The sequence below is a fragment of the Nicotiana tabacum genome, chromosome 22 (assembly GCF_000715075.1).
Source record: "Nicotiana tabacum cultivar K326 chromosome 22, ASM71507v2, whole genome shotgun sequence".
NCBI lineage: Eukaryota > Viridiplantae > Streptophyta > Magnoliopsida > Solanales > Solanaceae > Nicotiana > Nicotiana tabacum.
This window is the reverse complement of record NC_134101.1, coordinates 155,069,245-155,096,460: the sequence shown is the minus strand read 5'-3', so window position 1 is coordinate 155,096,460 and position 27,216 is coordinate 155,069,245. Positions and strand designations below refer to the sequence as shown.

Genomic DNA, 27,216 nt, shown 5'->3' with positions numbered 1-27,216 from the left:
AGTATGCCAATAATGTCTTCCGATAAACTATTACATATAAATTTTAGGGGCATATAAAAAAGTTTCTCCTTGTTGCTTCCATCCAAATATTGCTATTTTTTTTTCCATGTTTGGCTCGCAAATGTGTAACCCTATTCTCTTCCGCGGGGATATGAAGGACCAAAAAGTGGAAGTATGAAAGTTTATCATTTGACAATAAGTCAAGCACTACCTTACAGTCAGTTTCAATTACTAATAGATAGAAATTGAATTGAAGAGCAATTTTTAGCCCATATGCCAGATCTAGCAATTCAGTATGATTGCACTTGTAAAGCTTGCAAATCATTTTAACTAGTTACAGTTAGAGTCTCAGAAGTCTCCCCTATTCCATCAGTATTCAGTGAGCTAAATGCTCCATTAATTAAGCTAGCTTAATGAGATGGCCATGTGGTTTACACCATATATCTAAAGAGTAAATTACCCCATTGCTGAACCACTCTGTTATATTAAATTATTTTTGCTAGTACGTATTTTAGCTGTCACTTTTCTATCAGAATACATTGTACTATGCTTCCTATTTCTCTTAATAATCTAAATTTTTTGCAATAGAAGAGACAATATCATTATTATGTTAATGAAAATAACTCAAGCTCAACCTCCCGTAATTTATGCAGTAATTTACCACCTTTTGTGAATTAGTTAAGTGTTATGATTCTTTTTTTTATGATCGAGAAATCCGTCTGGGGCCGATCCTTTGGACTAACCGTAGCCTTCGAAACTCGGTGGATAATGGGCTTACCCCTCTCCACTTAAATACCAGGCTTTGCCTTGCATGGTGTGAGGGCTTGAACCTGTGACCTAAGACAAATCCACCACCCTTTGCCACTTGAGCTAGGCCATGGGGGCAAGTGATATGATTCTAGAACACATTTCAATTGTTTCACCCTAGAAAAAGAATTCAACAAGGAAAATAATATAGAAAGTATAAGAATTTAAAACTAAAATACAATACATGCCATCACCCATCCAAATTCTTCAAACATTCCCAAGTAGTATTTACACCATTTGGAGCCTCATTTGATTTGCTTGTGTTGATATGCAATATTCCGAATTAGAAGCTGGAGAGTGCAAAACTCTATGAAAAATCATGCATCAATGTAACACAAATAAATGAATAGGAATTCTTACACCTGAACCTTTCTTGTATATACTTACATAAAGATAAAAAGTATATTGTTTATGATATAAGAAAAAATAGTATACTAAAACAGTATACTGTCATTTAAAAAAATATACTAATATATTATAGTATGCATAAATAAAAAAATATTACAGTTATCTTCAATACTAGTTTACTTGTCAAGTGTCCAGATTCTTGACGAACAAAGGACGAAACAGTCCTACCTGTGTGATCAATTACCTTCCTATTTTTTCCAGTGTAAGAAGGCTGGATGGTTGAGGAAAGAACCACTGGCCTCTTTTTTACCTTCTTAACCAGTTCATTAATTGCCTTCCGCATATCTTCTTTGTCTTTCCTATCCTCATTCGTTTCTTTATCTAGTTTTTTTATCAACTCCAATTGCTGTTCTTGTTTTTCACATTTTAAGCAAATACGAGGACATTGAACTTTAGAGGCACTCACAACACTCTCTTTTTCCAGTAACTTCTTTTTCAATAGATGTTATTGCTCTACTCCTCTTTCAATTTCTGGACTACGCATATCACCCTAATGACCATCTAATTCATCACCACGGTCTCTCAAAACTGCATCTCCATGCAACTCTACTTTTAGTCTCTCCATCAAAATGTCTTTTTCATCACCAAAATGACAAATATTTTGCATGTAAGACGACCGATTCTTTTCTGTTGTATGGAAAAAGAAAGGGGTGCACCACCTGAGTAAAAAGAGAATATCAACTATATTCGAAATTATCACATATCTCCCAGAAATTTTGAAACAGTAACCAAGACGTTTCAAATTTCATTAACACGACAAGGTTTACGAGATCTACTTTGAATTTAAAAGGATCATGTTGCGCTGGTTTCATAAATATCCACTTTATCATTCTCGAGCCAATTGTCCTCTTTGATGTAAAAATTCGGCCTCGATAAGGTATCACTTCATATACCCAAGCCTACGTGGTGTGATGGTTGTAAGTCAATAAAGTAAATTATTCAAAGGACACGAAAAATATTAAAATTGAAATTATAGTTACCATGGATCCCCGAGGAAGGCCATAGAGGTTATAGAAATCATGATCTTGACGTGCTTTCATATCTTTGGAAGGATACTCCAAAGTCAAAATAAAACTATCTCTACCCCACGGATATTTGTAGAACCTTTTTCATTGCACGCTAACTTGAGTATGGTTTCATCAATACCACAATATTCATCTCTTGCTTTTAGAATGCATTGCACAAACCACGCCAATGCGAGAGGAAACTTGTAACATTTCAGTTTTTTAGATTTTGATCAATAAGTTTTATCAGCTTTTTCCCAGTCACACTCTTCCCGTTCTTTGTAATGATTTTTCACAAAATTTTATTAGGGAGAATTAACTCATTTAAAGTTATTTTTGTTGGAAAATCTTTACAGTTCAGTCCAGTCATAATTGAGGCCAAAGCAGACTGTAAGTTATGGAATCTGAATCAGAGTTCATTTGTCTTCTCACCATATATTCTACGAAGTAAAAGACCATGCACAACTTTTATTGAAAATTTTGGGTTGTGGGGCAATTTCAAGTAGTGCTCAAATAGAGTATCCTTGAACTTATTCTCAAGTTTCTCTTTTCAATACGACTTTGAGCTTTTTCATACCTTTACCTAATGAGGATCTCACTGTAAATTTGGAGCTGAAACTCTGATTTTCATCTAAGAATGTCCTAATTAATTGTTTTAAATAGTTCGAGATAACCTTCATGCATACAAAAGAGGGACAGTCAGCCTCATCGTTATCTTAGAGAATCATCCAAGTTCGAATAAATTGGTAAGTCACTCTTCTCATTCGATGTATTTTTATTTTTAGTGTCTTTTCGTAACCAACTTGAGGTTACGCTTGGTTGTGTGATTTCTAAAGTTATGATATTTATGTTAAAGCAGAAGATCTATAAATGGTTTTTGGTACTTTACACCTTTCATCTAAATTTTATTAGAGATGCCTCAAAAAACTTTTTTTTAACATAAATGCGAGTTCATACGTCTATCTAATCACAAGCAACTTAGGATGCCCTCGAATATACATTGAAATGTATCAATGTTTTATTTTCATAGTAAGTATGCATAATGTTCAAAGGACATACTTATTATCTTGGTTTTCAATAGCTTTCTTGTTTTTGTTAACTTTGCTCATATATTTAATTTTGTAGGCAAAGCTATCACTGAGGATAAAAATGAACCACAAAATAAGTGTAGTTTTTATATTTGTAAGAGGACTTTTGCACGGGAGTACACCAGTTAAGAAGTACTAAGCCAAGCCCCAAAAAGGTGTTTGTGTCCTGTGCTTGTGTGGGGCGGAGAATACCACTCTATCAATAACAAGAAAAAAGTAGCAATTCTGTTTCAAATGGTTTGAGCTTGGAAGCAACCTGCTATCTATCGATAGGCGAGAACAGACTGCTATTGACTGCTTCGCCTATCTATTCTATTATGGCCGGCTTGGAGACATCAGAGGAAGACCATCATCTCTATCCGGGTACGATCATAGCTTCATTCATTCGTTGAACCTTGGGGATCACCATTAGCATTGAGGTCAATCACCACACTACCTCTATCATACATACGACATTACACGAAGCGAGAGTGCATGGTCAACACACACCTAAAGCGCCTACGTTCCGCTTGCAGCCAATACAACCACAACCTAACTTGCACGAGATTCAACAACCGAAGCTACTGGTAGTCCCGAGGGGGCGACATCCTCCTATAATAGTTAGCAGTACTGAACAAGCGAGTCATCGGTCCGAGGAAAGAAAAGGACCGCCTTTGAAAAAAAAAAGGAACTCGCTAGGCCTTTAGAACAAAGGCGATTCTGTTCTTGTTTTGACTTTTGCTCTGACTTCTTCTCATCTAAGCATTTGCTTCGGCCATGTTAGGAAAGCTCCGCAATTTCAATATCCCTTCCTCATCCCGTAAGTCTGACTGAGGAAAGCAAGCGTAACTCCAAACCTCGCCCCGCCCTTTATAGTCGCGATTGTTGTCATGGAAAAAGAGTTTGTTTTCTGACAAAGAGCATGCTTAACACAGCCTATATCATAAAGGTATTCGAGCCGCTGTTTTATCCCTTCGACGAATTTCGGCTTTGACCAATGCCCACTAGCTAAATAGGCGTAAGAAAAAGCTACCTGAAAAAAAGCAAGGTGCACCTTGAATTGAACTCGACGAATTGCGTTTTGCCAGAGAGATTTTTTTAGAAAGATTCTTCATTGGTAATTCAAAAATAGAAAGAATATAAATAAAGGCTATGCTTTGCATGAACATCTCAATGTCCAAGATAAAAAGAACGAGGGGAAGAATCGACGAGGCGAGTGTTCTCGAAGAGAAAATCGTGATGGGAAAAGCGTGAGGAGAATTCTAAACTCGAATAAAGAAAGAGATGCACGTAACTTCTTAACATACAACATTTGAGTACATGTTTTTCAGTATACCGTAAACATAACATGTTTTCACTGCAAAAGAAAGGGTAAACAATAGTTGGGAATTCCACAAAAGAGTACTTTGAAGTTTCCAAGAGTACCTTAGTGTTTCAAAAATTACTTTATATATATAGGGGTAAAAGTATAAATATAAATTTTTTTAACGGGTTTACGATTTATCTGATAAGGAAATTGAGTAATCCGCCCCAAACCGTTAAGCCGTTAATTATAAAATCTTAATCTGTTCACCAACCGTTATCCCGATAAACCGATACCAGTAAGCCAATAAGCCGTTTTTTCGGTTTAGTTAACGATTACGATTCGGTGTTTGAATAACCCTACCATAAACCATGAATTGCAACAAACTCCTAAAAAATTGTAAACATCTCACAAAACACATACAAGAGATAAAGAAGAGAAACATAACACACTACAACACCATAACATACCTAGTGTAAACCTACAACGCACAACTAGCAAAATCGCCAAATCCCAGAACCAAAATGACTTGGAACAAAAGAACAAGATGACCCAACATCCAAAGACACTTATGTTCCGAAATTAACCTAAACCAACCAAGAAAAAGCAATACTTGGACCCCTTTGAAATCATAAGCTTGTGGAAGAACCAAGAAGCAAGAACACAGAGGAATAGAACACGAGAAAGAGAACGAGCAGAAATGGCACGTACCCATTACAAAGCGGCATTGACAAAAGCCCATCATAATTTTTGAAGATTTGTGAATTGGTTTAGCAAGAATTTCTGATTCAGGGAGCTTAATAGAGGGCCTCCGACCAACCATATGGAAAGTACTAGTAGTATTTAATTTATTTTGTGTCTAAATACAAGTTGCACATAAATTTGTGAGCCTGTCGGAATTGAAATTGGATGTAATTGAACTGAATTGAAATTGTATGTAATTATACTGTTTGACATGTTTGTTGGCCAGATAATTACCATGTTAGTAGTGGAATTGAGTGTAATTATACTCTCCAATCCTCAAGGGGGTTAAGAATTGAGTGTAACAAGCACCAAAGATATTTTATACACTCTACGAATCAAAGGGTGTCCCTATGGATTCGAAGGAGGTGACTTGGATTTAACGTAAGTACGAAGTTTAAGAAGTGAAGGAGATTTTTAAAATTTGTGGTCTAAAACAAGCCCTAAAAATTTGCGTGGCCACAAATTATTTCATTAAGGGTAAAAAAGTAAATTTAAAGTTGAATCGAGACAAAAGCACTTATATGAATGGTGCTAATTTCAATGGATGAGAAACAAGGTGAACCTGACCAGCAAGGTGGGAATGTATTAGTAAAGGACGAGAGAATTCAAATTTTTGAATATATTATTTCGCGATGTATGAACACATGGCCAAATCGTTGCTAAATAATTTGAGACGGATGGAAGACTTTTTAGTTATTTTCTTTGAACTTGCCTTTTTTATGCGATTAGTTTGCAAACGAGGAAACAACAATTAATTAAACAAATGGAAGATGAATTTTATGAGACACATTCATTAGCCAAAATGAAATAAGAATATAGTGAGATGTATTAAAGACTTAAAGTACTGCTTTTATACTCCTTGCTTCTTACATTATTTGTTCGTGATTTCTAAAAATAGTTGTCACAAATTTATTATTTTAAAATTCAAAACAATATTTTGTCCGTTTTACCCAGTGTAATAATCATTCTTGAAAACTACAAACGCCTCAAGATGGCACATAAATAGGGTAAATTAGCAAATTTTTCCACGCTTCGCGCGGCTATTACAAACTTAATTTTTCAAATTTTCAATTATTAAAATAGTCATCAAATCAAAATATATGAGATTTCAAGTTTTAATCAATCTTATAATTAATCAAATAACTTTAGTTTTCTCTAATTTATTTTTTTATCATTGTGGTATTATTGAGTTTCACATATAGTTGATCTTTTTTCTTAATAATTTTTGTAGGTGAAACTATACCTTTTTCTCATCTTTTTATTTTAATTTGTTGTTTTTATTTCTTGTTTCCCTACCTATTCATTTTTTCAGAAAAATTATCCAAAAAGTTAAGCTATTGACATTATCGAGTCTCAACATATTGAATATAGCACGAGAACATTAAAACTCTTGAATTGTTGGCTCGCTTAATATATTTGATACATTACTCTAGTATTGCTCTTTTGTGCTCGAAAATACACCATGTTAGAATGTTACAAAATACGAAAAGGGAGAAGGATAAGAATTATTCAATTCATATCGAGAAAAAAGAAGGAAACCCTGGAATGTCAATAAAATTCAGCTATGAATCAACGATCACCCAAATAGAATAAAACTTACGATATGAACGAGGCAACTCTGTGATGAAATCCATATTAATCCTCTCCCATTTCCACATGAGGATCTCTATATTTTGCGCTAGCCCACCTGCTTCTGATGTTCTATTTACTTGCTGACAATTGGCGTAGTAAGCTACAAACTCGACAATGTTCTTTTTCATGTCATTCTACCAATGGATCTCTGTAATATTATTGGAATGTATATGAGAGAAGCAGAGGAATGCAGCTAAAAGTGCATCGCATAATTGTTAGCTAGTTGTTAGAAGCAATTAGTGTTAATGAGCTGTTAATAGTTGTTGATGAAGTTAGTTAAAAGTCACGTGAGAAACACGTGATAGAGAAGAGGACATCGACTATATAAGCTTGTACATGTACTCATTCTAAATAGAGCTAACATAGTTTCTTCCGTCTCATCTCTACATTCTCTCCTCAAATTGATTCAAATCCCTAATTACAGTAGTCAATTTGACATGGTATTAGAGCAAGTCTCCAAGGGCGACTGATTTTCCGGCGAGATTCCAGCAGCTACTGAAGAGCGTAAAGCTTGCTCAATTTTTCACATCCATGGCAGGGAATGAAGTCACATCATTAGATCATAATCATCCATTATATCTTCAAGCTGGAGATGCACTTGGACTGGTTTTAATTCCTCTAAAACTCACATGTCTTAATAATTATGCACTATGGAGTAGAACGATGAAATTGGCACTCAGAGGCAAAAGCAAGCTTGGATTTGTGGATGAAACATTCATCAAAAGCATGTACATGGGAGAACTAGCTGAGTAGTGGGAGAAATGAAACGCGTTTGTTTTATCGTGGATAGGCAGCACAATTTCGAGTGAATTGATGCCAAACATCGTCTATGCATCCAACACTAAGAAAGTCTGGAGTGATTTCCAAGAGAGATATGATAGATTGAATCTGATGAAGATTTATCATCTCTGGACTGAGATTGCAACTTTGAGACAAGGTACTGATTCAATTACTACTTATTATTCTAAGATGAAGGTGTTTTGGTATGAACTAGATGTTTTGGCTCCTTTGCCTTCGTGTGACTTTGAAGAATCTTTGCCCTAATTTGTACACTAAAGATCACAGCGTTTACTGCAATTTATATGGGACTTAATGAGACTTATAGTAACATAAGAAGCAATTTGTTGGCAAGGAGGCCTGTGGTGTCTGTTAATGAAGCCTATGCTACTATGACTCAAGAGGAAAGTCAGAGATGTCTGGGTGCAGTCGAGGTGCAGTCGATGTGAATAGAGACCCTTTGACAATGCTAGCAGAGAAGGCATACCAAGGTTTTAAGCCTAAGAAGCATGGGATGGTTTGTGAGCATTTTGGATATAAGAGACAATTGAAAGAAAGTTGTTGCAAGATAGTTGGATATCCACAGGATTTCAAAAGTAAGAAGAAGAGTGCACAGATAGGTGGATTTATGACCTTTGCTAACTTTACAATGGCAGGAGATTGAGGAAATATGTCTGTGGGGCAAGGACATGGTCATTTCTTTACAGAGCAGTAGTACAAACAGATTTTGAGCATTTTAGACAAGCCAGCCTCAAGTGAATGTGTGGGCAGCATAACAGGTAATATGGCATATATGATCTTACAGTTATCCAACACCTTTACTTCTTAATGGATAATTGACTCGGGGGCATCACATCATATTACATCATATGGAGAATTATTGACTGCTTTTAGATCACTGAGAGATCAAAATAAACAGCAAGGTGCAAATACCAACTGGTGGTAGAGCAAAAATTACAAATGTAGGGAATGTAGTGATCCTAGGAAAATATGAACTTGAAAATGTTTTACATGTTCCGGATTTCAAGTCCAACTTTCTCTCAGTATCAAAAATAACCAAGCAGCTTTCCTGTGTAGCTTTGTTTTTCCATGATTTCTGTGTGTTTTAGGGACTCGTCAATGGGAAAGTTCTGGGGATTGGTAAGGAGAGGGAATGATTGTACGTACTACAGGAGGTAATGAAACCTGCAGTAGGAGCAGCTGTTTATAAGGAGGAAAGGAAAACAGTGGAAAGCTATGGCACTTAAGACTAGGACGCCCTTCAATTGGAGCTATGCAAATGTTGCAAGTCTTAAGAATAAAGTTGAAACCAACATTCAAGAGTGTTGTGAGATATGCCCTCTAGCAAAACAAAGCAGACTGAAGTTTCCTAATAGTAGTAGTAGAACTAACAATCCTTTTCAATTGATACATCTTAATGTCCGGGACCATATATGAAAGCTACATATGATAAGAAGTACTACTTTGTTACCATTGTAGATGATAATAGTAGATTTACATAGATTTGTTTGATTCAATCTAAGTGTGAAGTGTTTGTGGTGTTGAAAAACTTTCTTGCATTAATAAAAAATCAGTTTGGCAGGAATGTTAAGATCTTGAGACCTGACACCGACACAAAGTTTTTTAACGCCAAATGCAATGAATTGTTAGCTTGTAATCGTATTATAAATCAAAGTAGCTGCTCGTACACATACATATATTAAAGGTGGCTAGAGCATTGAGTTTTCAAAGTTCAATTCAAGCCAAGTTTTTGGGAAGACTGTTTCAGAACAACTGTCTATTTGATCAACAAACTACCATCTACAGTGTTGTAAGGCAAAACACCATTTGAATTATTGTACGGAAGAACAACAAAATTGGATCACCTTAGAGTATTTGGCTGTCTCCGCTATTCAAGTAGACTGCCTAAAGGTGATAAATTTGCAGCTAGAGCAAGGAAGACAATGTTTGTGGGATATGTTGAAACACAAAAGGGATACGAGCTTTATGACCTGGATGATCACCAAATGTTTGTCAGTAGGGATGTGCAGTTTAGGGAGTCTATATTTTCTTTCAGAACTGCAGGACAGGAGGAAGCACGAGACATTTTTTTATTCAGAAAACCAGTATATGGAAAGATAGACTCAACATATGTAGAAACTCCTACTATTAAGACACTTGTTGCACAAGACTTAACACATATAGATGGCACACCTGCTATACCTCCAAGTCCAAAACTGGACAGAAATAACTCAACTCCTGCTTCACATGAGCCTTATAATGCAACACTAGACACAGGAGACCAGGCAGATCAATTACAATCAGATGATAATCTTCCAGCTAATTCATCTGATCAAAGTGCACTCTCTCAACCTGATCACAACGCCATTCAACAACATGAACAAGAAGTAAAAGCAAACCAAGACACTCATATACAAGAGTCCACCAGTACCAGACCAAGTAGAGTGGCCAGACCACTAATATGGCTCAGTGACTATGTCACTACTATCAAGCCAAGAGCACATTGCACATATCTTATCTCACAATATGTCACATATTCTCATCTCAGTCTAAGCTACCAGGCTTACTTGAGTTCTTTTTTTGTACCAATTGAGCCTGAATCCTTCAAGGAAGCTTCTACAGATCCTAATTGATTGGATCCAAGCAATGCAACAAAAGATGTATGCATTGGAAGTCAACAAGACTTTGGGAGCTCGTGACACTACCAGTTGGGAAGAAAGCCATAAGCTCCAAGTGGGTGTACAAAATAAAAACACAAGGCCAATGGAGAGATAGACAAGTATAAAGCTAGATTCATGGCCAAGGGATATATACAATTGGAAGGACTAGATTACCATGAGACTTTTTCCCCAATTGCAAAAATGGTTACTGTTAAGGCATTAATCAGTATAGCAGCTTCAAAGAATTGGTTCTTGTATAAAAAAATTACTTTCTTTCAAGGAGACTTATATGAAGAGGTTTATATGGATCTACCACAGGGATTCCATAGATAGGGGGAGTATAAGGTCTGTAAACTGCTAAAATCCCTGTATGGACTCAAGCAAGCTTCAAGGCAATGGAACATCAAGCATACCACTGTTCTATTGGAAGCTGGATACTGTCAAAGTCCACATGATCATTCACTATTCACTTAGCAACGAGAAGGCTGCATTGTGATCATCGTAATATGTGTGGATGATATACTTATCACTGGTAGTGGCAAGGATTTAATTGATGAGGAAAAACAAACTCTGCACAATAATTTCAAAGTAAAGGATTTAGGTGAGCTCAAGTACTTCCTGGGAATTGAAGTGCTCAGGTCACAGAAAGGGATACTTCTTAATCAAAGGAAGTATGTTCTAGAATTGGTGTCAGATGTGGGATTAAGTGGTGCAAAGACAATGTCCACACCTCTTGAGGCCAACACTAAGTTGACTACTACAGAATATGACAAGCTGACAGGATGCACAGATGATCCTTTACTGGAGGACATCAGCAACTATCAAAAGTTAGTGGGAAAGTTGATTTATCTAATAATCACAAGGCCAGACATCTTGTTCACAGTTCAAGTCCTTAGCCAATTGATGCAGCAACCAAAGAGATCACATTGGGATGCAACATTAAGAGTGATTAGATACATTAAAAGACGCCTAGGCTTAGGGATATTCATGTTTGAGAACTCCACAACTCAGTTGACTACATTCTGTGATGCAGATTGGGCTGCATGCCCTAACATTAGGCACTCAGGTTATGCCATCTATTTGGGTGACTCTTTAATCTTCTAGAAGTCGAAGAAACAACATACTATCAGTAGAATCTCGGCAGAAGCTGAATATCGAAGCATGGCAGCATTTGTAGCAGAAGTTGTGTGGCTGCTTGGTCTGTTACAGGACCTTGGAGTATTTGTTCCCAGACCAGTTCCACTTCTTTGTGATAGTAAAGCAGCTATCCAAATTGCTGCAAATCCCACATTCCATGAGAGAACAAAACATATTGATATCGACTATCACTTTGTTCGTGAGAAAGTAAAAGAGGGGATGATTCAGACTACTTATCTAGTTACTCAATCTCAGATTGCATACCTGCTAACCAAAGGCTTAGATGTAAGCCAACATCACCTTCTTCTTTCCAAGTTGGATGTGCTCGATGTCTTTCACCGGGAGTATTGGAATATATATGAGCAGAAGCAGAAGAATTCAGCTAGAAGAGCATCACGTAACTGTTAGCTAGTTGTTAGAAGCAGTTAGTGTTAATGAGTTGTCAATTAGCTATTAATAGTTGGTTGATGAAGTTAGTTAAAAGTCACGTGAGAAGCACGTGATAGAGAAGAGGACATCGACTATATAAGCTTGTACATGTACTCATTCTAAATAGAGCTAACATAGTTTCTTCCGTCTCATCTCTACATTCTCTCCTCAAATTGATTCTGTAGATTTTGAGAAGAAGAAAAGGCTTCTTGTATTTATGTGTATGTATGCATCCCATGAGCAATGCGATTTATATAAAACTCCTAATGCTAATTAAGGAAATAAAATAAATCTATACAATCAATCCAACTATCATATCAAATCAAAATAAAATCAGATCTCCTAAATATAATCAAATCTCTTGAAATCATGCTAATCAACACTCCTAAATAAAGTCTCCTTGAATCATGCTAATCAACACTCCCCTTCAAGTTGGTGCAAAAATGTCGCACATACCCAACTTGCAGCTCAAAGTATGGAAAGTTTGCTTGCTGGGACCTTTGGTAAACATATTATCTAGCTATTTTCCAATGGCACATGAAACGAACTCAAGACACGAGTTGTAACTTTTTCTTTGATGAAGTGTCGATCAATTTCCACATGCTTTGTTCGGTCATGCTGGACTAGATTATGAGCTATACTGATGGCAGCTTTGTTGTCACAGTACAAGGAAAGTTTTCCTTTTTTATACAATCTCAATTCTTGTAATAGCTTTTGTAGCCAAAGCAGTTCACAAACACCCTGGGCCATAGCTCTATATTCTGCCTCCGCACTTGATCTAGCAACTACACTTTGCTTCTTGCTTCTCCAAGTAACCAAGTTTCCTCCTATGAGCGTACAGTAACCAGATGTTGATCTTCTGTCATCTAGAGATCCAGCCCGATCTGTGTCTGTAAAGGCTTCTATTTGGAGGTGATCATGTTTGGAGAAAAGTAGACCTTTCCTTGGAGCAGACTTTAGATACCACAAAATGTGAAAGACAACTTGCATATGAGGATCTCGGGGATCATGCATGAACTGACTCACCAGGCTAACTGAATAGGCTATGTCTGGTCTAGTGTGAGAGAGATAAATGAGTCTTCCAACCAGCCTCTGATATCTCTCCTTATCAACTGATTCTCCAACTCCGCTTTGTAACTTGTGATTGCTTTCAATGGGCGATTATGCGGGTTTGCAACCTGTCATACCAGTTTCTTTCAAAAGATCCAGAATATACTTCCTTTTAGAAATAAAGATTTCTCTTTTGGATCTAGCAACCTCAATTCCCAAGAAATACTGCAATTTTCCTAGATCTTTGATCTTAAATTCATGTGCCAACAACTTCTTCAATCGAGACATCTCCTCTTTGTCATCTCCCGTCATTACTATGTTATCAACATAAACTATGAGAAGAGTGAGTTTACCCGTTTGATGTCTTATGAAGAGGGTGTGATCAACATTGCTTTGTTGATAACCAAAGGAGATCATTGCTTTGCTGAATCGTTCAAACCAAACTCTAGGGTATTGCTTCACTCCGTATAAGGCTTTTCTCAATATGCATACCTTTCCTTGACTCTGTGCTGTATCAAATCCAAGAAGAATCTCCATATACACCTCTTCTTCTAAGTCTCCACGAAGAAATGCATTCTTCATATCAAACTGTTGCAAATCCCAATCAAGATTAGCTGCACAAGATAAAAGAATTCTAACAGTGTTCATCTTAGCAACATGGGCAAATGTCTCTTGATAATCCACTCCATAAGTCTGAGTGAATCCCTTAGCCACCAATCTTGCTTTGAATCTTTCAATTGAGCCATCAGCTTTATGTTTCACAGTAAAGAAACATTTGCAGCCAACCAACTTCTTGTCTGGTGGTGAAGTGACAAGTTCCCATGTCTCATTTTTGATAAGGACTTCATTTATTCAATCATAGCTTGTTTCCATTTAGGATCTGCAAAAGCTTCCCTCCAATTCTAGGGAATAGACATAGAAGAAATAGATAAGGCAAATGCTCTATAGGAAGAAGACAAAATTAAATAAAGGGTGTTTGGTAGTGCAAGATCTGACTCCTTTTCTGAGAGCAATAGGTTCATCTAACTCGTTAGGAAATGTAGATAACTCACCAGTAGAAGAAGGTTCAGTTTCGGTAGATTGCATGATGGTTTCTTCTGCTCTATATTTTCCTTGAGTAAGTTTTCAAATCAGGCCTATCCAAACGCCCAGTAGTCTCTCCCTGAATTCTTTCTCCAATTTCACTTTCCCATGTGACAATGTCATCAAGAGGTCCAGTAATGGAACTAGGTAGAATCACCTCTTCCTCCTTACTACTCTCCCCCCCTGAAGAGGTGATGAGGTAATACTGAAATAGGGCTCAGATTCTGGAAAGGTAACATCCATGCTAACACAAGATTTCCTAGAGGGAGGATGATAACATTTGTAACCTTTTTGTGTCGGGGAATACCCAATGAAAACACATTTTATAGCTCTAGGATCAAGTTTCCCAGAATTTCTAGTGTGGACAAAGCAAACACACCCAAACACCTTTAGAGGAACAATATATTCATTCTTACCCTTTAAAGTTTCCAGAGTACTTTGAAAATTGAGGGATTTAAGTGGCATTCTGTTGATAAGATAGGCAACCGCTAGAATAACATCCCCCAGTAAGGTTTTGGTAGATGCATGGTGAACATAAAAGATCTTGCTACTTCTAACAGATGCCTATTTTTTCTTTCAGCGACCCCATTTTGTGCACTATTGCCAGTTCTCAAGATTTTTATTTTGGCATCAAACTGAGTACAAATCATCATTCTGAAAACAAGAGAAAACTTCACTTTTGGCTTTTAACATATATACCCAAGTCATCCTAGTGCAACAATCAATGAAAGTAACAAACCATCGACTACCAGACAAAGAAACAGTTTGGGTAGGAGCCCATACATCAGAATGAATAGTCATAAACGGAGTTGGGCTTCTATTATCGCTCACAGGGTAAGAGTTTCTAGTATGCTTGGCATATTCACACGCATCACAGAACAAAGATTCAAATCGAGTCCTTGTTAACAAATCGGGATATACCTTCTTCAAAACAAAGAATGATGAGTGTCCTAACCGTCTATGCCGTTGTATTATTTCTTGGTTGACATCCTTGCTTTCCCCAAAAAAGGCTTGACTAGAGTTTTGAATCCCATATAATATATACAAGTCATCACGCAATCTATCACTGCCAATCCTTTTCCCTGTTTGAAGATCCTGAAAAATACAATGATCGGGAAAGAACTTGATTTTACGGTTTAGAGCTTTGGTGATGGCACTAATAGATAATAGATTGATAGGCAGCTCAGGGACATGGAGCACAAATAATAGTTTAATATTATTACAAATGACAGAACCTGTTCCAAAGATATGTGTTAAAGAATCATTGGCTATTTTAATATGATCTCCTTTGGGATACGGAGAATGGTTTTGAATGCCTTTAGAAGAGCCTATCATGTGTCTATTTGCACCATAATCGATAATCCAAGAATTAAAGTTATCAGCAAAGGCAATACTTGATTGCACATGATTGGATGTGGCAATATTAGCGGAGTCAAGTTTGGCTAGGAGGCGACGGAGAAGTTGAATTTCATCCGAAGACAAGATTCCTCCAAAAACCGTCTCCTTGAATGTCTCTATATTTCAGCCCAATCAGAAGGAAATCAGAAGGAGTTTGTGTTGCGGACAACCAACAAGAGAGAAAACTCGACCTCTTTGATAAAAAAGGAACCCTAGTGTTGCGAGGGAGATAACTCACCTAAAAAAGGCAGCAATGGCTCTGATACTGTTTGACCAAAAAGTATTAAGCTTTTTGCTAAACTAATTAATGAAGAAAATAGACGATAAATCTTAGCCAATGATAATTAACTCTAGATTTAAGTACATTGAATAAGCAAATAAGATATAATCAAACTTATAAACTTTCTGGGATCATATAAGATATCGAATATGGATGATAGGCTTACATTCTTGACGTATTATCCCGTGATGTAGTGATAAAGACGGAAAATATGGAATGCCATCGACAGTAACGAGATCTATCTTTGTTGATTCAATAATCATGATTAATTTGTACACTATCTAAGCCTTTTCTCGGTTTTCTTCATCTCTTCTCTCTCGGAGAGGAAGGCCCCCCATTTCTTGTCTTAGCATTCCCTTTATATATATATATTATATATATATATTATCAACATTCCCTTTTGTCCAACGGTCCTTAACGAGAATGCCTTCATCCTTTGATTGTACTTCACGTCGCCTCTCTTGAGTATCATGACATTTACTTTGCCGTACAAGCTTTTGACGGCTCGATCTCGGCAGTGGCCGAGATACTCGTTGTTATTGGGCCTTGTGGGTACGACCACGACTTAGTTGATCCCTTACCATTCCTTTTAGCGCTAATCAATGCGTGGTCAGAGTTTGACCCATACATTTAGTCCCTCCGCCCATTGGGGTCGCCTCTTGGCGATCTCGATGGCGGACTCTGTTGATTCCAGAATTGGGAGAAATTTGAATGCTTTATGCGAGGGGCGAGAACCTCATGGCGAGGTAGCAACGTGACACTTTGAGAATAGCATCGAACCGTTATGTCAGTTCAAAATTGGGCTGTCACGTCAGTTCAGGATGTCATTAATATTCCACGTGCGTTATTATGGCGGACGTTTTCTAGGTAGTGTCGTTTTCCCGTGCCCTTTCCATTTTCTAACTGGCGGCTCTTGGTTTTCCCGCTCAGGGCATTTATATCCCTATAAATAGGGGGGGGAGCCTCTCATTTGAATGTTACATTTTTCAATTGCTTAAGAAAGAACCTCACAAATCTTCAACACCTTCTTTAATCTCTCATATTTCTGCTTTTGCTAGGATTCGCTCCCGCTCTGATAAAGCTGTAGGTGCTCTGGTGCCGGAAAATGACATATCGCTGCTCGAAGAGGTAGTGGAAGACGAGGGGTTTCCGATGGTAGATGAGGTGGTTCCTCGCCCGGGGAAGGCGAGGACCGATTTTAACGCCGCCGGAGATGAACTGAAGCCCGTTCCTTCCACGATGGATGCTCAGGCGTTCACGGCGTACAAAGCCAAATGGGGGATCCCTAATCACATTAATATGGTATCGGTGGATTGGAACATAGTGCATTTACACCGCCTGGGCTACTGCGCATGTTACGCGTATCCCTTTGTCATCGAGTACACGCTTCCCCTTCCTTCCTTGGTGTTGGATTTCTACCTCTTCTATGAGGAGTGTGCGGCTCAACTCTCTCCGTATGCGTACAAGCTTTTCCTCATGCTCATCAAGTATGCGGAGCTGGCCGACCGAGGAATTTCTCTAGGGTACATGCTCCATCTCTTCGCCCCTCATTTTCTTCGGGGTACAATGATTCATATGCGTTATCGAGGAACCAAGAGTTTGGTGGTGAAGATGGACGATAAGGCCAATCGCCACTTTTGGGAGAGCTTCTTCTATGTCCTAACAGAGCACGTCGTGTCGAACCCATCAGGGTTTCTTGAGACGTGGAATTTCGCTCGTGAGTTTTCCTTTCTGTTTATTTTATGCAATTTTTCTTAAGACAGTCGTCGGCCGTCTCCCTTTAACGAATTTGCTGAGGATTTGTTTTTGTTTTTCTAGCTGAGAGAATGCCTCCCCCGCTAGTTGCCGATATCTGCGAGTGGGTGAGCGCAATTCTCCCCTACACGATGGGAATTCATGAATGATTGCCTTTCCATGAGAAGTTTGGGCGCAAGCCTCTTACCGATGAGTTGGCTCGTTGTGGTCTTGCTTTGCTCTCCGCTCCGTAGTTTCTTTAACCTTGTCGTTATATGATCAAATCCCTTCTTATTGACAGGTCAGATAGGAGAGAGAAGGACGAGGGCTCCTGTGCTCGTATTCCGTCAACCGACTCCCTTCGCCCGGCCCGCACCAAAAGCTACTGCGGGCGATGGCGTAGAGAGTCTGGCTGCTCATCGGACCGCGCCCGTGGCCGAAACCGTACGCTTGGAGGTTGCTCCTTAACCGGAGACTCCAGTCCCCGCATTTCGCTCAACGGGCGAATTTTCTCGCATCGGTAGTGGAGAGGAAGCCCCATCGAAGAAGCGAAGGGTAGTGTTGGAAGGGGCCTCTTTAGCCGAAACACCCTCGAGGGGCGACCTTGTTTTGACGATACTCGATATCGGCGGTGGTGCCAGCCTGGACACGGAGGCGACACCTGTTGCGAGCGTTCAAGAGGCTATTATGGCAGAGGGAAGGAGTTTCAAGGTCGTCGTTACTATTTTGGGCCGCCCATCGACATCTCAGCAGAACCGCTCCCCTTCTTCGACCAATGAGAGGGGGAAAGGGCGTCATGGTTGAGGATAATGAATCCAACTCTGACATTGCCCGTAAGGACATGAGGATGTTCGAGGAGGGCTTTATCAGGACTAAGGTCAGGACAGAAGGCCCTTCCCGCATACTTGAAATTTCGTCGAATTTCAACCTGTTGTAGGACACGGTGGATTTGGTGCCACAGTTCGATCTTCTATTTCCACACTGAAAGCGGATCTCTTCGGGAGGTCAGCGATTCTGGGTTGTCACGCGGTGTGGCTGTGATGGCCTTAAGGGTGGGTTCCCTTTTGTTTTCTTTGTTTTGTGACCTTTGTCTTTACACTAACTCTTTCTCTCCTCTTTGTTTTTATTAGACTTACATATTGGAGATCGAGAGTGCTCGTAGTTCCGAGATGCGGGCTGAGATTTTTCTAAAAATGGCCGAGAAATAACAGCGGTATCGTAACAGGTGTCGTGAGATGCACGAGCAGCTTAGAGCGGGTGTTGGTACCCAGTCCGCTAGGGAGGAGTTGGAGAAAAGAGATGAGAAACTGATGCAGTTGATCCGCAGATACAACAAGCTTGAAGAGCTACTTCACGCCAAAGGCAAGGAGCTCGAGGTGGGCAGGTTTCCGCGGAGTGCGTGGACCTTCAGGCGAAGGTGCTGTCTTTAAGAGTTGAACTCGAGCAAAATGCTACTAGAGTCGACGCTCTGAGTACAAAATGGACGGAGAAGGTGACCGAGCTAGAAAAGAAAGTGGCCGAGTTGGATAGAGCCTAGGGTCCTCAAGTGTCGGCTTTGGCGAGGGAGGCGACGTTAGAAGACACTATCTGCGTCCTCAAGTCTGAGCAGGAATCTGAGAGGGCGACGGGCACGCTGAAGGAGGCGCGGCTCGATGAGCATATTGGCGAATTTAACTGGGAAGCTTCGATCTTGGGAGACTGTTGGCTCAGGTTGAGTCTGCCTCTACCACTGTCCCCCGCTGCTTGTATGAGCTATGGGTCCATGCCGAGGCCCAACGAGATATATGCAAGGGTTTGTGGGAGGCGAGGAAGTGTTCCTGAGGCTGCCTTTGAAGATGCTTGGGCGAAGGCACGCGAGGCTCGTATTGCCTGCGGTTACGACCCTGCGACACCGGAGGTTGGTGAGGGCGTTGAGATTGAGGATGAACTTCTTTCTGATGATGATGATGCTGGGGAGAACGGCGGTGGAGATGACGCCTGATCACGGCCTACTCCGCACTACTATTGAGTAGCGAGAGAGGGTCAGAGCAACTTTTACCAGATTTTGGGTCGGGATCGATTTCCACAGAGAGCTAGAATTTGGAATCGAGTATCTATCTAGTTTAGGATTGCATATGTGTTCCAAATTACACTTCTAATCATTTTTGGGGTTTTCGTTTTACTTCTACTATTATCAACTACAAATGGCAAATGGAACTAGATTAAGCTAAGAGTTAAACTAAAAAGGGTTGTTCAAATGGTTTAAAAGGCACTAGGGTAATGATTTTCACCTAGGTGGTTAATTGACGGGTAATTGAATCTAAGACACCATTGACATAATTGAATCTCGGTGGTTCGAGTGATTTTTCCCAAATTGACTTTCTTAAGACCAGTTGGGTATGCAAATTTGCACAGGCAACTAGGGTTCAAGTCGGGTATTACTCTCTCGAGGTTTAACCCTTTAATTGGGGCTATCAATCTCTTGGGTACGCCCCAATTCCTTGTTGGACCAATTTCGGAGACCTAAGCTCTCTTTCTCAAGAAGAACCCAAGTCAACTAAACACAAACTAGTGTTTGTAACCACTTATTCAGAAATTAACCATGAAATAGGCCCAAATATCAAACACCCATAGTCAATTTAGCCCTAAAATACAAAATCCATCAATTACCCACACTAGGGTTGAGCCACAACCCTAGCTTATGGGTCTAGCTACTCATAATTAAAGAAGAAAAGCAAGAAATAGATGAAGAACAACTCATATTAATTGATCACTAAGGTAAATAACAAGATTCAATGATGAAAAGTAGATGAAATTGCCCAAAATGGCTAAGAAAGTCGAACCCACGAGTGTAGCTACGTTACAAAACTATCTGCTACCCTAAAAATGGGAAAAGAAGCTATTTATACTAAGCTGAAAATTCTGGACAAAAATGCCCTTGCGGGGTTAGTGCGAACCGCACAAAATAGAGTGCGGCCGCACTAGAGCTCTTGACTTCAAAATCCAATTCTCTGAACAGGCAATGCAGATCACTCAGAACGGACTGCGGCCGCGGAGGCTTCTGTGCGGTCCGCACAGAATGGACTGCGGACCGCATTGGCTTGAAACTTCAAAACTGGCATCTCTCTGATTCTTGGGTCTGCGGACCGCACTAATTCAAGTGCGGACCGCACAAAACGTACTGCGGCCGCATTGCCTTTGTGCCTGAATGTCAATCTCTCTGAATCCCCTAGTGCGGACCGCACATAATGGTGTGCGGCCGCACTAGCCTGTTTTGCCTGAGCTTTGTCTTGTCTTGGGACTTGTGCAAGTTTCACTCCTTTTTGAGCCGATCTTTGACATTTTGTCACTTTGTTGATCAAACCTGCAATCAAGCACACTTGTGAGCCTTTTGGGACTATTTTGTATGAATTTCTAATCAAAGCATAAGCAAGGAGTATAAAATGCATTAAAACCCCTAGTTATCAACGCCGAGTGAAACATTGTTGCAGCTTTTGTACTTAGTTTTTTTTTTGTTCTTTTGTTGTTTATTTTCATCTTTTTCTTTAGGGCCATTTTTGGCCTTTTTAAGGCGCGACGGTTGCGCACGTACATTTGAATAAAATAGTTGCTTCACCTTTGTTTGTGTATCTTTTGACTTTCTTTCTCCTTCTCTCCCGTTTTTTTTGTTTTTTCTTTCTCGGGAAGATCTTCGATTTCTCCATGATGAGTCTCTGATTTTTCAATTGGGGATTCGAATGAGGGTAGATCTCGTTGTGTGAGTTCGAATGAAGTCAATTTGGATCTATAAGTTCGGGCGAGGTTGACTTCTGATTTGCCAACTTGGGCGGAATCAACCTTGATTTGTATATTCGAATGAGGTCGAATTCAGACTTGCCAACTTGGACGAAGTCAGTTTTGACTTGTATATTCGAGCAAGGTCGAATTTAGACTTACACTACAACAAAAAAAGGCTTTAGCGGCAATAAAAAAGGGCATTAGCGGCAATAACAATAGCCGCTATATCATTTACCGGCTATTGATATTTAGCCGCTGAAGCCGGGGTCGGTAAAGCCTTTAGCGACATTTATCACAAAAGCTGGTAAATGGTATGACTTATTGCCGCTAAATATCATTTGCTTTACCGGCAATTGTTTGCGACAATTATGATAACGGCTAAATCCAAGCTGAAACGACTACCAATGCTCTTTTAATGCCCATTTTTATAGTCGCTAAATTCAAAAAAAACTTGTCGCTAAAAGTCCATACTTTTAGCGGTAATTGTTTTGTGGCAATTAGAATGGCTATAATATCCCTTTTGAAAACGTATTAGTATGCCCTTTTAGCATCCATTTTAATTGCTAGTAAGTTCAATTAAATTGCCGCTAAAAAGTTATCTTTAGCAGCAATTATAATGGTTACAATTTTCCCTGTAGAAACATCATAATTTAACCTTTTATCATCTGTTTTTATAACCGATATATCCTGTTAAATTGGCGCTAAAAGTCACCAGCTATAACGGCAATAGTTTAACCATCATTAATAATAGCTACTACATTCGTTCAAAAAAATTTCCAAATAATAAAACATATTAAAATTAATACATAAAAATATAATGTATCTCATTAAATCTTAACAAACAAAAGGAAGTACTAATCCAAAATATTAATACCATAGTAACTTAAAAAATAAACTTTTATTGTTTGAAGTAAATAGCTAATATCATTATATGACTAATCCTAATGAATAATAGTCTTCAAATAGTTTTTGCAACTCTTCGTCATATTGAAATCTTCGACTCGCTAAATTATCGATCATCAGATTGTATGACCTGAAATTGTAAAATAACTATGTCAATAGATGAAATATATGAGCACTGTAGATGTACGCATAAGCAAGCAAATCTTCTTCTTCTAGTAGTCATCACTAAATATAAGAGGAATGCAAGACAGAGATGATCACACCAATGTAGACAGCAAAAATATATAAATTTTATGCAAGACTTGGCGGGATTTCACTTCAGAAGAAGCTGAAGTTCTTCTGTAAACCTCAATTTTTGTGCTAACAAAACACTGCCCCAAGCCAAAAAAAAATTCACTGTAGAATAACAGTTCAATTTTTAGTGAAATTTTTGGTCTCAAAACCTGCTCAAACTATCAAACAGGATGGGAACTGGCTCTTGTTACTCCATCGAGCAACAATACGAGCCAAGTCACACTAGTTAAAAATTGGCTGGAGGATTCGACAAGTTATTACATGACAACTTAAATGAAGATGATGTAGCTATGAGACAAATACAGCTGCAAAATGCTGGCTATAGTGCATACGGGTATGAAATCCTTGCACAGAATCCATTCAATCAACATGACCCCTTTGCCATGTCAAACAACAGAGCACCTCCAACGAACGTACAAATGGAAATAATGTCCCAGCAAAAGCAACAATAACAACAGCTGATGCAACAACAGCAAGTGATGCAACTGCAGCAATTCCTACAGTAAAATATGATGATGATATCTAATAATCAATATCAAGGTCAATATCCTCAACAAATTATTTATATGGGGTCTGCAAACCCTTTTGGAGATCCCTTCAGCTATCTACACAGCTCAATGCCACCACAGGGAAACCAGTCACTGCTTTAAGTTATTCAACAGCACTACACTGTATTCTTTATACAAAAGATAACATCAGGGAGTAAGTGATGAAAAACTATGTATTGCTTATTGTTAGCACATAAAAAAAAATCAACTGCATTTTTATTAGATACCACTGTTCAACCAGAATGGAATGCACCTTATGTAAGCAGCAAGAAACTTTAGTCATGTTCTATTTATACTGAATTACCAAAGTTATATGATTGAGCTGCAGGAATCTTCTGAAGGAAAGAGATGTAAGAAGTTTGAAAGATATGTAATAATATTAGACAAATAAATAGATGAAATCTTTAAAGGAAGAAGAAAATGTTCGGGCGAAGATATACTAAGATCATAAAAGAAGATTTCTTAATGATCTACAGTACGAAAACTCAAACAGTAGCGTGCTAAAGGATAAAGATGAGTAGTACCGTAAGAAAGTGAAGTATTTTCAGCAACACTAGGTATCCTTGATATTTGTGGTACTCGTTCATGGCCGTTGGCGTCGGGGGCCTGATAAATATTAACACATTAGATAATAATACTTTTATATGATTAAAATTTCATTAAGAATGTCTAAAACTTATGAAATCGAGTTACCTATTCACTTGAGGTGCCATTGATATTTGAGGCGTTGATTCATTAGAAGCATATTTGCGCATGAATTGTCTGGTTTGGAGTAAATCTGATTGCATCTTCTTGATTTTGTTCCATCAGATTCATTTCTTCATTGTGCTTATCCTTTAACTCGGTTATCTCTTGTTCTAACCTTTGTACAACCTCATTAGACGAATCCTCATTAGACGAATCCTCCACAACAATATTTTCTAAGTAAGATCTACTACCCCATAGAACAGAGGAGTTGGACCAAGTCCTAAATCACGAACAAACCCATTTTTGTCATTTCCGAATGACAAGAAAGAAATACATAGTAAGCACAAAGAAATACATCAATTACAAAGATTTTCATACAGAAAATAGTGAAAATAATGCATAGCCTTCTTGAGAAGCTGCAAACTATGAAAATAATGCATAATACGTAGGCCTCCTAAAAGAAGTTGGCCCCAATCCAAAACATAACACACTATAGACTAAATCAGTCTAGTACCAAATGTCAAGTTTTGATCGTAAAAGGAAGGCATAACAAGAAACTAAAGTATCAATTATTAAATCAAACCTTTATCTTGCCCATAAATTATCAAAGTAATGAGCAAAAGAAATTTTCATCAGTTGACTTCCCAGTAGTCCTGCACAGAGTGCCATGCAGGATCCTATGAGGACCCTATGAACATGAGCAGCCGAGCTTCTCCTCCTGTGCTTTCTGAAAAGAATGATCAATTTGACCGAACATTAAAAGAAAGTGCGAAAGCTAAATCCTGGCAAAGCAATGATTTCAAAGATGTGCTAACCGGTTCTGAAGACGGTGATGGATCACTAGCTACAGGTCCAGAGGAAGAGCGAAGCAAGATTGTCGATGAGAGCAAGAAATCAGCAGAAGCTAGAGCTGCTTGTACATCAGGGATTAAACTGAAGTCTGGAAAACTGCACGAAGCTTCTTTTAGCTCCATGAATGCTTTGATTGAGAGCTGTGTAAAATATTCTGAAGCAAATATGCCTATATTATTGGGTGATGCTATTGGAATGAATCTCCTTGCCGGTGTGGCTGCCGAAGAAATGTCCAAGTCTGACATGGTTTCACCTTCTGTTTCTCTGTAAAGAAATACCCTTGCTGCTGAAGATGATTGCACAGGTGATGATGTTAAGTCAAAGTCACCTCTGGCTGATATCTCCACTGGTGACCGTAGAAATGATGACCATGGTGATAGAGAGAAACTGGTTGTTAGTGCTAGTGCTTCATGGTCAGAGAATAAACTGCATCCATCCAAGGGTGCTGCTACGGAGTTCTCTAGAGATAGAAAGGCCTCTTTTTTTTCCCCCTGAAGAGACAATGACAGGAGGATACAACAAACAGTTCAACTCTCCCTGCATTGGTTCACAACCGGCTAGAGTGAAGTTGGAGATCACTGAGAAGTCAAGTGAGATGGAAAAGGCTGCTTCTTCACCTCACAGTCTATCTGAGAAGGCAATTGATTGTGATATAAGTAAACAATCCCAGGAGAAAAAGGTGGTGTCCCGTGAGGCCAAGGTTGATGGTGCTCTAAATGCTAAATTAGGTGGAAATTGTACTTCAGTATTAGAAGACAAGGTCAGTAATGCAGTAGTAAGCTTCAAAGACCAGAAACCAACAGTTGAAGTCTGCATGTAGGTAATAGTATCAAAAAATGCATGTAATCAAAACTCAATAAGAATTAAGAAAAACTGACCAAAGTAGTGAAAAAATGAGAGGAAAACATGATTAGTCTCCCCACTCAAAGAACGTTCCTACATACATTAATAAATCTAGAGCTACAACATACATAAAGTTGATATTAAGAGAGTTTACAACACCTAAACTCAAAGAGAGACAAAAGAGAGAAGCTTTTGGTGTCTCAGCAACTTCCATTCTCTATCAGGTTTTAGTTGCAATGAAGATTAGAAGTGATATACAGAGAAAGTGGGAAAAGTAAAATGGTTCTTCATGAGACGAATTGAATGCAACAATTATTAGGGAAAATGCAACCTTTGGTCTTTCCTCTTCAACTTTTTCTTCTTTTTCCCTTTAAAATTTTTATTTCCATTTTTTCCATTCCCTCTAGTAATTGACGTGTTTCTGTTATTTTTTAAAGATCATTTCCTAAGAAAAGTGTAGTTGCATGTAGCTTATTTAGTTAAAAATGCCAAATTAATTTTTTTATTAAGAAATGCCAAAGAATTTTTATCACTAACTTAAAGAGTTTTTAAACCAAGTCTAACCATATCAGCAAGTAGTATGCAAAGCAGGAGCAAGGAAAGTTTAAAACGATGGCCGCCAGTCAGATTATTTTATCAATGCATTAATAAGGTAAAATATTTTGCGAACCTTTTAGCCGCTAAAACTCGTCTTTGTAATAAGGTAAAAACTAGTAGTAATAAGCCTAATGACGCACTAAACCATCAACTAATAACAGAATACAAAACAGTATATATATCATGCTCGGGCAAAAAGTTTGAACATAGTTGAATTCATATCTCAACTAGTGATATTCAACTAAAACATCAATATGCATTAACGACACTTAAAAATTTCTGAACAATCACAAAAATAATAGTTGCCTTAGAAAACATACAGAGGAACCAATTCAAAAACAATAGAGAAACAAAGGAGGAATCAATTCAATCAATCGACTATCAATCTAACAGCAGCCAGATATCATAAACGACTTAGCAAACAAAGAAAAGGCTATACTTTCATAAATTTCAAAACGCCAATGTTGGATATCAAAAATCACAAATTGGTACCTAGTAAGCAAATTTTTTGCCGATAAAGACAAGAATGTGAAGGAGAAGATGATTTCTGCAACAATCTTGAAACCTACAGGAAAAGAGAAATTGGAGACGGATGAGAGGGAGAAGATTGACATCGAAGATTGAGCATTATCGAGCAACATCAACCCAAACTCAATTGTAAATCAATTGCAAGTAGCCTGCTAGGTACCTGGGAATTGCCGGAGACCGTAGCAAGGCGGAGACCGTGGCAGCAATATTGTTAACCATCTAGGTTGTTTCAGTTTCCCTTTAGATTAATGGTAGGGGTGTTCATGGTTTGGTTTGGATCGGTTTTTCCCTAAAAAGAAACCAAACCAAGTAAGTCGGTTTTTCAAATATTAGAACCAAACCAAACCTATTAAGTCAGTTTTTTCTCGATTCGGTTTATGTCGGTTTTTCAATTTTTTCGGTTATTTGTCGGTTTTTTCTTAAATATAAGACATACCCTATCAAACACATATTTCGGCGACCACATTTTCAACGTAACACTATCAAATTAATTGCCCTTTGAGAAATCTATTATTTACCAAGATATATTGATTATAGTTGAATCAAATAGTGATGAATAATTTAAGAATCCAATTAAAAATATATTATTTTTAACATGAATAGATTCTTACACTTAACAAAAGAAAACTACCAATCAAACTAGAATGTAAAGGTAAAGAACTGTACTAAAAGTGCAAACGATTAACATTTACTAT

At 38.3% G+C, this 27,216-nt stretch overlaps 1 protein-coding gene and 1 long non-coding RNA gene across 38 annotated transcripts in view; one reads left to right on the top strand and one right to left on the bottom strand.

Annotated features, from left to right (window-relative positions):
- LOC107817592 (uncharacterized) overlaps positions 1 to 23,546 on the top strand; it is a 31,094-nt gene extending 7,548 nt beyond the window's left edge. For 28 of the 34 annotated variants that reach the window (XR_001655234.2, XR_001655226.2, XR_001655223.2 and 25 more), the window contains one exon: positions 2,576 to 2,879. The gene's annotated coding sequence lies outside the window, so the exon portion shown is untranslated. The other 6 variants (XM_075245050.1, XM_075245048.1, XR_001655231.2 and 3 more) reach the window with 5 other exon arrangements.
- LOC142176759 (uncharacterized) lies at positions 22,078 to 26,765 on the bottom strand. Of its 4 annotated transcripts, XR_012705544.1 has the most exons (7): positions 26,682 to 26,765; positions 26,486 to 26,558; positions 24,517 to 25,363; positions 24,285 to 24,428; positions 23,708 to 23,981; positions 23,539 to 23,620; positions 22,079 to 22,302 (listed from the first exon to the last, which is right to left on the bottom strand). It is a non-coding gene; the product is annotated as an uncharacterized LOC142176759 (long non-coding RNA). The 4 variants fall into 4 exon arrangements; XR_012705543.1 differs by having other exon boundaries at positions 22,078 to 22,302; positions 23,708 to 24,428; XR_012705545.1 differs by having other exon boundaries at positions 22,078 to 22,302; positions 23,708 to 24,428; positions 24,517 to 25,272.
- Between the last annotated feature and the right edge of the window lie 451 nt (positions 26,766 to 27,216).